The 11,866-nt window shown below is 48.9% G+C and overlaps 1 protein-coding gene across 1 annotated transcript in view; it reads left to right on the top strand.

The window, feature by feature from the left end:
• The first annotated feature begins 5,336 nt into the window (after window positions 1-5,336).
• The window catches only part of PRRC2B (proline-rich coiled-coil 2B), a 71,275-nt gene continuing 64,745 nt past the window's right edge, over window positions 5,337-11,866 (top strand). Inside the window, exon 1 of the mRNA XM_010856789.1 lies at window positions 5,337-11,629. The gene's annotated coding sequence lies outside the window, so the exon portion shown is untranslated. The remainder of the gene's footprint in view (window positions 11,630-11,866) is intronic.

Genomic DNA, 11,866 nt, shown 5'->3' with positions numbered 1-11,866 from the left:
TGGCGTGACCACTGGGAAACGGGAGCTAGGAACCTGCCTTTATGTGTATATACTTAGATGTCCTGTGTGTGGTTCCCCAGCGCTGTCACTTTGGCCCTTTCCTGCCTGGAAAGGGCCATGGTCGCTCTCTGTCCACTTGGGTGAGTCCTCGCGGCGTGTTGGTCGTGTCTGGCAGCAGCAGAGCGTAGGGTTCGCCAGGCACTGCTCTCCACAGAGCGTCAGGTGAGTGATAAGGTGTTGGCGTGGGGAGTCCGGGGAGCGGGGGCAAGGTGGGCATGTGCTCTGTGGCGTGGCCTTGTCGGGAAGGGGCAGCACAGTCTGTGATAGTTGGGAAACGGGGGCTGTGAGAGCAGAGCTCTGTCTGGAGGGGGCTGGTCCTGTAATAGCCGATTCTCATTAATAACCCGCTGGGAGGGATTGGGGGCAGGAGGAGAAGGGGACGACAGAGGATGAGATGGCTGGATAGCATCACCAACTCGATGGACGTGAGTTTGAGTAAACTCCGGGAGTTGGTGATGGACAGAGAGGCCTGGCTTGCTGAGATTTATGGGGTCGCAAAGAGTCGGACACAACTGAGCCACTGAACTGAACTGAACATCAGCCTGTGTGCGTGCGGATGCATGGCTCCTCTTCTCCAGTGCCGAAAAGACAGATTGGCATCCTCCTGAAAGCCCCTGGGCAACACTTGGCCCTCCTTTTTGGGGTTCTTCCTTTTCAGACCTGGTCTTGCCTGATTGGTGGCCCGGGACTGTCATCGTTCTGGGTTTCCTCTGGAGTCCGAGGCTTGGAGAATAAATGGCATACAGATTCCCAGACTACAGTCCTTTGGACATTGTTGGAGAGCGTTGAAACCAACCCAGCCCTTTTATCCCCCTGCCTTCAGTATGTGTGTGTGTTAGGCACTCAGTCGTGTCTGACTCTCTGCGACCCCATGGACTGTAACCCACCAGGCTCCTCTGTCCATGGGATTCTCAGGGCAAGAATACTGGAGTGGGTTGCCATTCCCTTCTCCAGGGGATCTTCCCGACCCAGGGATCAAACCTTTTAGGAGGATGTCGACCCCATAAATCTCAGCATGCCAGGCCTCTCTGTCCATGAAGGGTCTCCTGCATTGCAGGCAGATTCTTTACCATCTGAGCCACAAGGGGAAGCCCTGCCTTCAGTATATTGGGATTTTATTTTCTTCCAAGAGGAGTGGCTTGGGGTGCTTAGTTATTGATGGACCATCTCTGTCACAGCACACACCCTGCTGCAGCGGCTTAGCTCTGAATGGGCATGATAGAGTGTGAGAGGGTGTGGTGCGACCTTGGCCTGGTCCTTCACTTCTTAGCCTCCACTCCCTCATCTACAGGAGCCACAGAGGACGGCCACCCCAGTGTTGTTGGCAGGATCCTCTGCACAGCTGTAATTACTATTCTGCCAGCCTGGTGGAGTAATTCCCTGCTCGGATTAGAGGGAGGCGTTGCCCTCCAGGTGGAATGCTTTGTTGCTAACAAGCCTCCTCTGGGGCCACGTGCAGCCTGAAGCTGGGGAGGGCGGTGGGTGGAGGAGGGCTGCCTGGGGAAGACAGGGTCTGTTCTAAGGGTGCTGTGTGCCACATCCCCGTGGGCATGAGCTGCCGGAGGGCTTCCCGTGTGATGAACCTGATTATAGAGGTCTGGGGTCTGAGCCCTGCTGGTTTCTCTGCACTGCGTCCCAGTTCTCTCCTTCCTCATCTCTCTGTCTGCCCTGCGGTTCTTTGGGCACAGACTAAAAATAGGCTTCACAGAAATGTCAGACAGTTCAGGAGTATTGGCCCGTGTGTAAAGTTACATGTAGCAGGACGTTGGCTGTAGCATTATTTGTCACAGGACAAGGTTGGAAATCAGTTACATGTCTGGAGAGCGTGGGTAAACACATGTGGCACAAATGTGCAGTGAAATACCAGGCAGGCTTAAAAAGAGTCTCAGGGTGGTGTGCATTTTCTTGGGAAAAAAAAAAAATGGCCACAGTGTGTAATAAAAAGCAAGCAATAGTAAAAGAAAGAAGTTTCTGCATGGTACAGTAACAACCCTCATCTGTAGAATAACAATCCAAGACCACAAACTGCTGATAGCTTTACACAGCATCCACCAGGTTCACATTGTTACCTTTTGAGTTGGATTGACTTGTTCTGCGTATTTTAGGATCATTTGAATTTGTTACACTGAATGTGTATTAGAAATACCTGTTAGTTAACAGAGATAACTAATTACAGAGGTAACCCATATAAATTCAAATGAAGACACATACCTATGGGCCAGACCCCTGGGTTGGTGCGGACTGGTGCCTTACTGGCTCTTTCCTGGTAAGAGCATCATCCAGGCTCTGAGTTTTGCTCAGACTTGCCTCAAGTGTCTCACCTCCTGGTTCCAGGGCCCTGATGGGGGTCACAGGAATCCAACCAATTCAGTTATGTCTGTTTATATATCACTGGTCCTCAGAAATTGCTTTGTTGAGCTAGTTAAAAGGAACAATCCAATACAAATGCCATCTCCAACTTCTGTTCTCTGCTAAATCAGATTTTACAATATAGATTGCGATGGCATTTGCAGAGTGCTTCTCACTTGATAATTCGCCATTATTTGGAGGCAGAAAAGGAAGGAGAAACGGAAATAGAGCTTATGTGTCCTGTGTCTCTTTTATTTGCCAGGTCCTTGGTAAGTTTTGACCCTGGGCAGGGAGACCTTTGTGTGGCACATCCGTCCAGCTGTCCATCCCTGGCTGTATGTTGAAATTGCCTTAAGTTTTTTATTAAAAATTTTTTTTTCTACTTGCTAAGTGAACTGCATGTTGAAAAGGTGAGATAGGCCAGTAGCTCTCTGCAGATTGCAAATGGATTTCTAGCTGAGTCCTCTCTCAGGCTTCAGCTCAAGCTAGTGTGCCGCTGAGCTAGGTGAACAGGGACTGACCCCACTGCCCGTGAAAGAAGGAGTTTTAAGAGTTTTAAGTAGATTAGCAATGATGACGATGGTCACCGGTCCCATTGAGCAAGTGCTGTGCTTGGGGACACACGAGGCAGACCCCAGTGGGTGAGGAGCCTGTGGCCGGCGCACACCATGTGCCCGTTGGACCCTAAATTAAGAGTGGGGTTCTTTACCTGATGCTTCCCTGCTCAGACCCCACTCCACCCTGGGCCAGACTCTCCCTGCACAGTCACCGGGGCCCCAGGGGTACGGACAGAGCCTGGGAGAACTGTGGGCATTTTATTTTGGGCCTCAGGGCCCCTTGGTGGCCAGCATGGACCTTGTAATCACAGTAGCAGGTGTTTCTCCAGTGCCCAGCACTCCTGGAGGAGTGCCTGGATGTTAGACTTGACTGGGTTCAAGTTCAGGTTTTGCTGTGCCTTAATGGCACCCCACTCCAGTACTCTCGATGGGGGAGCCTGGTCGGCTGCCGTCTATGAGGTCGCACAGAGTCGGACACGACTGAAGAGACTTAGCATAGCATAGCAACCTGAAGCTAGTGACCTTGGGCCAGTCATTTAGCCTCCCTGAGCTTTGATGTCTTGTCTGTAATTGAGGGTACAAGTACTTTTCTCTAAGTGGCTATTTTGTTCCAAAGAACTCCTGTTTTAAATTCCAGCTTTATTCAAATGTGCTCATTAAGTTACTTTTGGCTGTTTTCTTTGTTAATTGTTCCTGCTTGCCTTCACATTCGTGTCTTTTTTTCTGACTTCTTGTCAGATGCTTAATTTCATTCTTCTCTGTTAGGAATTTTAAGTTTTTAGATGATTAAGTTTCCTCTGAGTACAAATTTGTCTTTGTTTCAGGTGTGGTGTTCTTTTCTCCATCTGTGCTATTTTCTAGGTATTCTGCAACTGTGATTTTGAATTCCCCTTTGAGTCAAAAGTTTTTTAAGAGGGAGTTTTAGGTTTTCCAACTGATAGCGTTATTTTTACTTCTGCTCTCATTACATCTTGTTTTATTGCACTGTGGTCGGAGATTTTTGCTTTTTCAGGATTTGGGGCTTTCCTTGAAGTCACACGTATAGAATAACTTTTTGAACATGTTTGCTGATGTACCTTTCACATGACTCATTAGTTTCTGTTTGAGTGGGCTTTAGATCAAATCTTACCTAAGACCAAGGTTTCGCGATTTCTGTGTTTTCCAATGTTCTCTACTTATAGTGATTCTTTTCGTTTTTAAATTATTCTATAAATATAGGTTCATGACAGTTGTATTTTCATTGTGGAGTGTACTTCCCCCCCCACGTAAAATTGACTCTTTTCATTCTGCTTATGTGTCTGGCTTCTTTCATTAGTGTTATTACATGTATTTGTGAGTTTCACCCGTGTAGTTGTGTGTGAGTTTATTCCTTCTCATTTATCTTTTATCCAGTTTTATTGAGATATAATTGACAAGGTGTACAGGATAGTGACGTGACTTTCATACACTGTGAAATGATTACCCACAGTAAGTTTAGCGAATGTCATCTCATACAGATAACAAAATTAAAGAAATAGAAAAAACTTTTTTTCCTCCTGATGAGAACTCCTAGGATTTACTAACAGATTTTCATATATAATGTACTGCTGCTGCAGCTAAGTCGCTTCAGTCTTGTCCGACTCTTTGCGACCCCATAGACGGCAGCCCACCAGGCTCCCCCGTCCCTGGGATTCTCCAGGCAAGAACACTGTAGTGGGTTGCCATTTCCTTCTCCATGCATGAAGGTGAAAAGTGAAAGTGAAGTCACTCAGTCCTGTCCGACTCTGAGCGACCCCATGGACTGCAGCCCACCGGGCTCCTCCGTCCGTGGGATTTTCCAGGCAGGAGCACTGGAGTGGGCGCCACCGCCTTCTCCGCTGTAACATACAGTAGTGTCAGTTATGTTTATGTGTTGTGTATTGCATCCCTGGTACGTACTTATCTTGTGACCGGAAATTTGTACCTTTTGACCACCTTCATCCTTTCCCTCTCCACTCCCCTCTGGTAGGCACATATCTGCTCTCTTTTTCTGTGAGTGAGTTATAGTTACGTAGTTACCTAATTACTGGCACTTTGTTTAATTGGCCCACAGCACTATATTGGTTCTTGGTACACAGCATAGTGATTCAGTATTTTTCCACGTTTCAAAAGATCACCACGGTAAGCCTAGTTACCACCTGTCTGCTCCTTCTCATTGTTAAATAGTATTCTGTTATGTGAATATAGTGGCTTCCCTGGTGGCTCAGACAGTAAAGTGTCTGCCTGTAATGCGGGAGACCTGGGTTCGATCCCTGGCTCGGGAAGATCCCTTGGAGAAGGAAATGGCAACCCACTCCAGTACTCTGGCTTGGAAAATCCCACAGGGGAGCCTGGTGGGCTGCAGTCCATGAGGTCGCAAAGAGTCGGACATGACTGAGCGACTTCACTTTCACTTTCCTGTGAATATAGTATTTGTTGGTTCTAGTAGTGATAGATTTTTTAGCTTGTTTCCATTTTGAGCTATTCTGAATAGTGCTGGCTGCCATTAACACTCTGACACATCTTTCATGCGTGTGAGTATGTGTTCTCTTGGGTTCATACCTAAGAGTGGAACTGCCAGGTCACAGGGGAGACGCTTGCTCGGCTTGAGTGGACGGCTGCCTGTTTTCAGAGATGCTAGCGGTTGGCATGCCCGCTGTGGGGCAGGAGCAGTGTCCTCCACACTGTAGCGCTCGTTGTCAGGTTGTCTCGGCCCTCCCCACACTGGTCTCCGGATTCCGTGTCATTCCAATTCCAGACTGATTTCTGAAATTGATATGAAAATCAAAGGCCAAGGATAATCAAAGCATCCTTGAAGAACACAGCTGATGTACTGAAGGACACAGTGCTAGATGTGAGGACTTGGTAAGAACTACAGTAAGTAAGGCATCGCAGTGTCGGCAGAAGGACAGACAAATAAATGGATAGAATAGAACTGATCTTGAAACAGACTGCGCATGAATAGTCACTTAATTTGTGACAAAGGTGCCACATGACAAATGGGAAAGGTGGCCTTCTCAAAAGTACTGGGAGGGGACTTCCTCCGTGGTCCGGGGGTTAAGGCTCAGCCTTCTAACACAGCAGGCATGGGTTCAATATCTGGTTAGGGAGCTAAGGTTCCACATGCCATGGTGTGGCCAAAAGTTTTAAAAAAACATAATATTAAATAAAAAGTACTGGGAAAGTTGGATTCTCTGTATAGGGGTGGGGGGAGAATTTTTCTACCCAAAATCATATCCAGGATCAGTTTTAGGTAGATTACAGAGCTAAACATGAAAGAGAAAACAGCTTCTAGAATAAAACAGAATTAGCTTTATGATCTTGGAGAAGACAAAATTCTTTAAATAGGATACAGAAAGCACTACCAAAATAGGAAAGATTTATAAATTGAAGTGTACTTTAAACTTCCTATATTCTTGAGCAAAGATTACAGATGCTCCAATAACATGCAACACATACTGTTTTGTAATTGCCCAGACGCCTTAGAAGATCTGCCAGTTCCGTCTGCCCTGGGGACCCCTGCCCTGCTTTCGTCAGGGCTGGTCCGCTCTTGCTGTAGTGCAGCTGCCATCTTGGGCCTTGGGTGGTGGTCCCTCTGGGTCTTGTCTCTCTGTGCTGGATCCCTTGTTTCTTGCATCCTGTGTGTATCATCAGTTGGGGAACGTGAGCATCGAGTAACAGCAACTGTCTTAAGCTGTCTTAAACAATAAGGAATTTATTGGCTCAAGTAAGTAGAACTCCAGAGGTGGGCAGGTTCTGGGTGTTGATCCTGTGTGGGCTGTCCCTAAGGAACCAGGTGGGTCACTGGTAAGGAGGCTGAGTTTTTCCCTTAAACCAGGTGTGCCCCTCGCCCAGCCGGGTATGGGCCAGCCTCTCAGGCCTCTTGTCTGCCTGGGGGAGGACTAGGTCACTTCCTCTAGAAAGGAAGAAGGGAGAACTGGCTTCCAGGCAGGAATGGCTACTGCATTTATTTGCCTCTTACTCACTGGAGCATCTTTCCTTGCACCTTTCTAAGAACGTAAATGTTTTGTGGCCTTGTGTGAGTTGAAAACGTCCTTCCATCTCCACACTTGGCTCGGTCAGCTGGATACGAGGGTTAATGATGCTCATGAGAGTCAAGTCACTGGCTCATGAGGACTCACTGCCATTCCCTTTGTTCCTCCCTGGGACCTTTTTTGTGGGTCGTGGTTGGCTTTTGGCAGCTTTGGGGTTCTTGTCTTTATCCCTGATGTCCTGAAGTTTCCCGTTGTCCTGTGTTCTTTTTACACTCATTTCTCTGAGCACTTGGCAGGTCCTTGCAATCTTGTGTACTTCAGCTCTGGGAATTTCTCGTGTAATTTTTATTTGATAATTTCCCTCCTCTTGTGTTTCTGGAAATCTTAGTTAAATCTGGACCCTTGGATTAATCTAATTTGGGGTAGGAGTAGAGACTAGTATTCACTTATCCCCCTTGTTAATTTTTCTGGGAGATCCTTTGTCTTGCATTTCTTCTACTGATGTGAAAGTTAAAAATTTGTAAGAATATAGTTTGGATTTATAGAAAAGTTGGAGGTTCTGTATATTCTGCTCCCAGTTTCTCTTAAAAAGATCTTCCATTATTATGGTCCATTCCTCCTGGCTACTTAACCAGTATTTATACATTGAAGTCTGTATTATTCACATTTCCTTAATTTTTGCCTAATGGCCTTTTTCTGTTCTAGGATACAATGTTTAGTTGTCACATTTAGGTTCTTCTAGGTTGTGACAATTACCAGATCTTCCTTGTCTCCAGTGACCTTGAGAGTTTTGAAGAGAGATTTTGTAGAATGCTCCTACTTGTGATTTGTCTGGTACTTTTCGCATGATTAACCTGACATTATGGGGGTTTGGCTGTCTTGTCTTTAATTCTTCCTTGGGCTTTTTCCTGTTTTCTGATTGCCCCTTAAGAGAAAAAAATCCTGATGCTTGCATGCTGCATCTTCTCTTAATTTCCTCAGGACATTAATTAAAAAAATAAAGTCTTTGTTTCCTGGGGCCTCGTCTGTTTCCTCCAGGTTCTTTTGTTTGTCTGTTTATTTGGTTTCTGTCTTTCTGTCAAGCTCTCAGATGAACACAGCTGATTGGAAAACCTGGTGGGTGGGTCAGAAGGAGCTCTTGGGGGTGGGGTGGGTAAGTGAGAAGCCATCCTTTTATTCTTGAGTCCCCAAGAGCCTGCATTTTTTGAGAAGACCCCTTCTTTGCCAGGAGTGTGGAGACCTCGAGGGAGGCAGTCTTGTTTGTCTCCCTCTCTCCTGTGAGGCCAACAGCAGAGGGAGTCTCAGGCCCTCAGGGTCTGCGCCTCAGGTTTTCACTTAGCTTCTGTTTTTAGCTCCTTTCTTCACTCCCACCACCCTCTTTGACCTGGTGTTCTCAAGTCCAGACTTCTCTTAATTTATCCAGAGGGGTGGGGAAGAGGGAGCTGACGTGGGAGGCTGGCTGTTGTACATACAGTCTTTCTGCAAGTGCTCCCAGCTCTAATATCCTCTCCCCGCTCCCACCCCTGCCCTGCAGTCTAACAGGGCACCCAGTGCTCCTAGGACTTCCTGAGCTCTCTGGAGTCCTGTTTCTAGGCTCCTTTAATCTCCTAAGTTTGTTACTACTCATGTCTGTTATTTGCTAAAGTTGTCCCTGTCTTTTGGGTTCTCTTTGTTGTTGTTGTTTTTTAGAAGGTTTTGGAAAGATGAGCCATAAATGCCTGTGGTCCTTATGCCATGTTTAACCAGAACACCCCTGCTTTTTAAAGAGTTTCTGTGAATCAAATGAAATTGAATGAAGGGTCATATCTGGGATGTGTGTGCACATGTAGATAGGTATACAGTCACGTTTACGTACGTATGTGTAATTGTGTGTGTGTGTTTGTTGATGACACCACTCAGCTGCTTTTTTCCACGTGATCAGTGGTGGTTGTCTCATAACATCAGGACATCTAGAGCTGCCTTTTGCAGTTGTGGCAGCAGAGGTTTGCAAGGCCCTGAAGAAAGGATGGGTTAGGATGTCTGGTCATTTGGCACCATGTCCTTACAGAGCTCTCTGTTCTCTTGAGAAGGGAGGGAGCCTGAAGATGCAGGGGGGCTGGGGGTAAGGGAGTGACCAGGCCTGTTGGTGGATTCCTGCTCTGCCATGGAGGTCGCCGTCGCACCTTGGGACCACTATCTCTAGTCTCTGCAACAGCCTTCCAAGTAGATCTTCTGTCCCCACAGCGGGTTTGGGCTCACAGGCTCCTTCCATCTTGGCGATCTGTGTGGAGAGAGCTGCTGCCTGCTGGAGGGAATTGGTCCTCATGGGGAGGGCTTGCCCCCAGAGTCTGTGCGGCAGCACTGGCTGCTCCCTGGTGATAGAGCTAATCTCTCTCTCTCTCTGTACCATCCTCTGTTTTCAGCAGTGGATCTGTGAGGTCCTGGGGTTTGGGGAGGTTGGAAGGCGTGCTGTCTCCTGAGCTAAAGAAAAGCACTTCCTGCCAGTTAGTCCTCTTGCTTGCTTCCAGTGCCCAGACTCCAGCTGCTGCGGGTGACGTCATTCCTACAGGAAGGGCTTTGGGTGTAAACAGAGTCGCTGGTGGCTGCGCCGGGCCGGGCGGGGAGAGTGACAGGCGCGGCCAGCTGGGCCAGCGGCCTCCAGTGCTTGTGCTCAGCTTGTCTGCAATATTCTCTAAGCTCTCCTTAAAATCGCTTTCATAATTTTTTTAAACAATGATCTGTTTAAAATTCAGATAGTTTTTGACTTCCGTTGCTGAACTCTTGAAGTAGGAAACAAAACCACAATGGAAGAGTAGCAGGAGGCAGATAATTAGCATCGCAGCCCAGTGGCCCCTGCGTCCCAGTGACTTGTGCTGGTGAAGAGGTCCAGCAGTGTGACTGGGAGCTGGGTGACGGGTGATCATTTTTCATTTTGTTTTTTAAGCTTCACGGTTTTTCTGTATCAAGCATATATTCCTTGTTACTAAGACATGTTGGGGGTAAATGAATGAGCAGGACCAGGGCTGTCCACCGCAGGTCTGTCCTCACCCCGGCGTGTGGTTGCCTTGGATACCCCTGCTTACTGCCCTCACGTGGGATGCCTTGAAACCGGGGCAGTTCAGTGCTGTTCAAAAGGTGGTTGCAGTGAAGTGTTGATCTCGAGGGTTTCTGAGCATTAAAGCACATCTCTGTCTCCTAAGAATTAATTAAAGGCATTCACAGGCAGATCTTGAACCCCGGAGAATTTTCGGTCTTGGTTTGAAGGTCTGCTCTCTGCCGTCAGGGTCCATAGGCTGTGAGACCACAGAGAGGTCCCTGGAGCCTGGAGGTAGGCAGGAAGCTGGAGGCGTCACTGGCCGCAGAGGAGAGGGAAGATTGAGTAGTGTTGCAGGGCCAATGGTGGTGCTGAGCCTGGGGCCCGACCTGTGGGAGAGCCCTGGATCGCGTGTGTTGTGTTCTTCATTCATTTATTCCTGATGCCAGCCTTTGAGGTGCATAGCAGGGTGTTCATCTCAGTAAATCCACAGGGAAACCGGCCAGTGTGGAGGTGACATGCTGACCTGAGTTTGGAGAGAGGAGAGCGGCGGGGGTGGGGTGGGGACAAGAGTGGCAGGGGTGTGGGGTCGCCTGTTGGTCCTGGATTTGACCCTCCAGCAAGCATCGGGATGAGGTTGAAGGTGTCTGAGCAGGTGCCCGTGACCTGGTTTGGTTCTGGTGGGGGTGTTTAGGGCTGGATGGGGTTCAGGGCAGCGGGGGGGCAGGGCTTGCAGACCCCCTGTGCCGGAGACGTGGGGGTGGGGAAGGGCTCTAGCCCCTGCGGCGTGGCCTTCGCCCTTACTGCCTTTATGTTTAACTGCTATAGCTTCCTGAGTGTGCTGTCTCCTGGGGGTGTGGCCCTGCTCGCGTTTCTCTCCTGCATTGTTCCCACCCCTTTGTTGTCCCTCAGGCCTTTACTTTCCTTCTGCTTGTTCTCCTTCCTGTGGAGGTTCGTGCTGTGTTCTGCAGTCATGCCTCACGCCTGTCCTGCAGAAACCTCACCTGCCTGGGGCTCCTGCAGGTGGAAGGATTGGTCCCAAGCTCCAGCTTTGCAGGTGGGCCAGCTCCTGCCTGTTGGGGCCTGGAGAGATGTGGCGGGGGGTCCCCTGCTTCTGGCCAGCCAACCTGATTTTCTGACTGGGGCCCTGAAGGGAGCCACGGAAAGCCGGAGGTGTGGAGTTGGTGGTGCTATCGCTGGGCGAGACAGCAGAGGCTCCCCTGCAAACCCAGGTGGGGTTCCCCACCCTCCACCCTCCACCACATCCTGGGGCATATGTGAACCCCTCTTTGTTGAGCCCATTTCCATATCTACTTCTCCCTTTAGACTAGGGGTCCGGTGGCCGCAGCCCCCAGTGCCGGCCCCCTTCCTGTTTCTGTGAATGGAGCTTCTCTGGAACCCAGCTCTGCTGCTTCCTGTGTTCTGGTCGCAGCAGTGCAGGGCAGGGTACTGTGTGCCGGAGGTGCCTAGTCCAGCCCTCCACAGGAGGCACCTCCACATGCCCAGCGCTGAGTAGCCCCTCGGCAGCCACAGAGTGGGCAGCACACATCTGAGAACTTGATGGTTGGCACCTACCCTGTGTTAACGTTCTTTTTCCACAGATGCTGACATGTTGGAGAAGAATGGGATTATTTATTCATCTCATCCTGGATTGTGTGGTAATGGTTCTTTATGTTCTGACTGAGACTGGACAAGCATACTGTCTGGCGACCATGTCCTTTCCAGACCTGCTTATTTCCTGACCTGTTTACCCAGCCTCGCTCTCCGCTTCCATTCCTGAGCGGTTCATGCTTTTTGGTGTGTTCTTTGTGGCAGTGGGATCTTTCTTTGCTTTCACCTCATCCCAGGTTGGGGGCTTCTGCTTGTGCCTGGTGACTGTGGCACCTAGGCTGAAT

Source organism: Bison bison, unplaced genomic scaffold (genome assembly GCF_000754665.1).
Source record: "Bison bison bison isolate TAMUID 2011002044 unplaced genomic scaffold, Bison_UMD1.0 scf7180017864375, whole genome shotgun sequence".
Classification (NCBI taxonomy): Eukaryota; Metazoa; Chordata; class Mammalia; order Artiodactyla; family Bovidae; genus Bison; species Bison bison.
The sequence above is the reverse complement of the archived record's forward strand: the minus strand, read 5'-3'. Positions and strand labels throughout refer to the sequence as shown.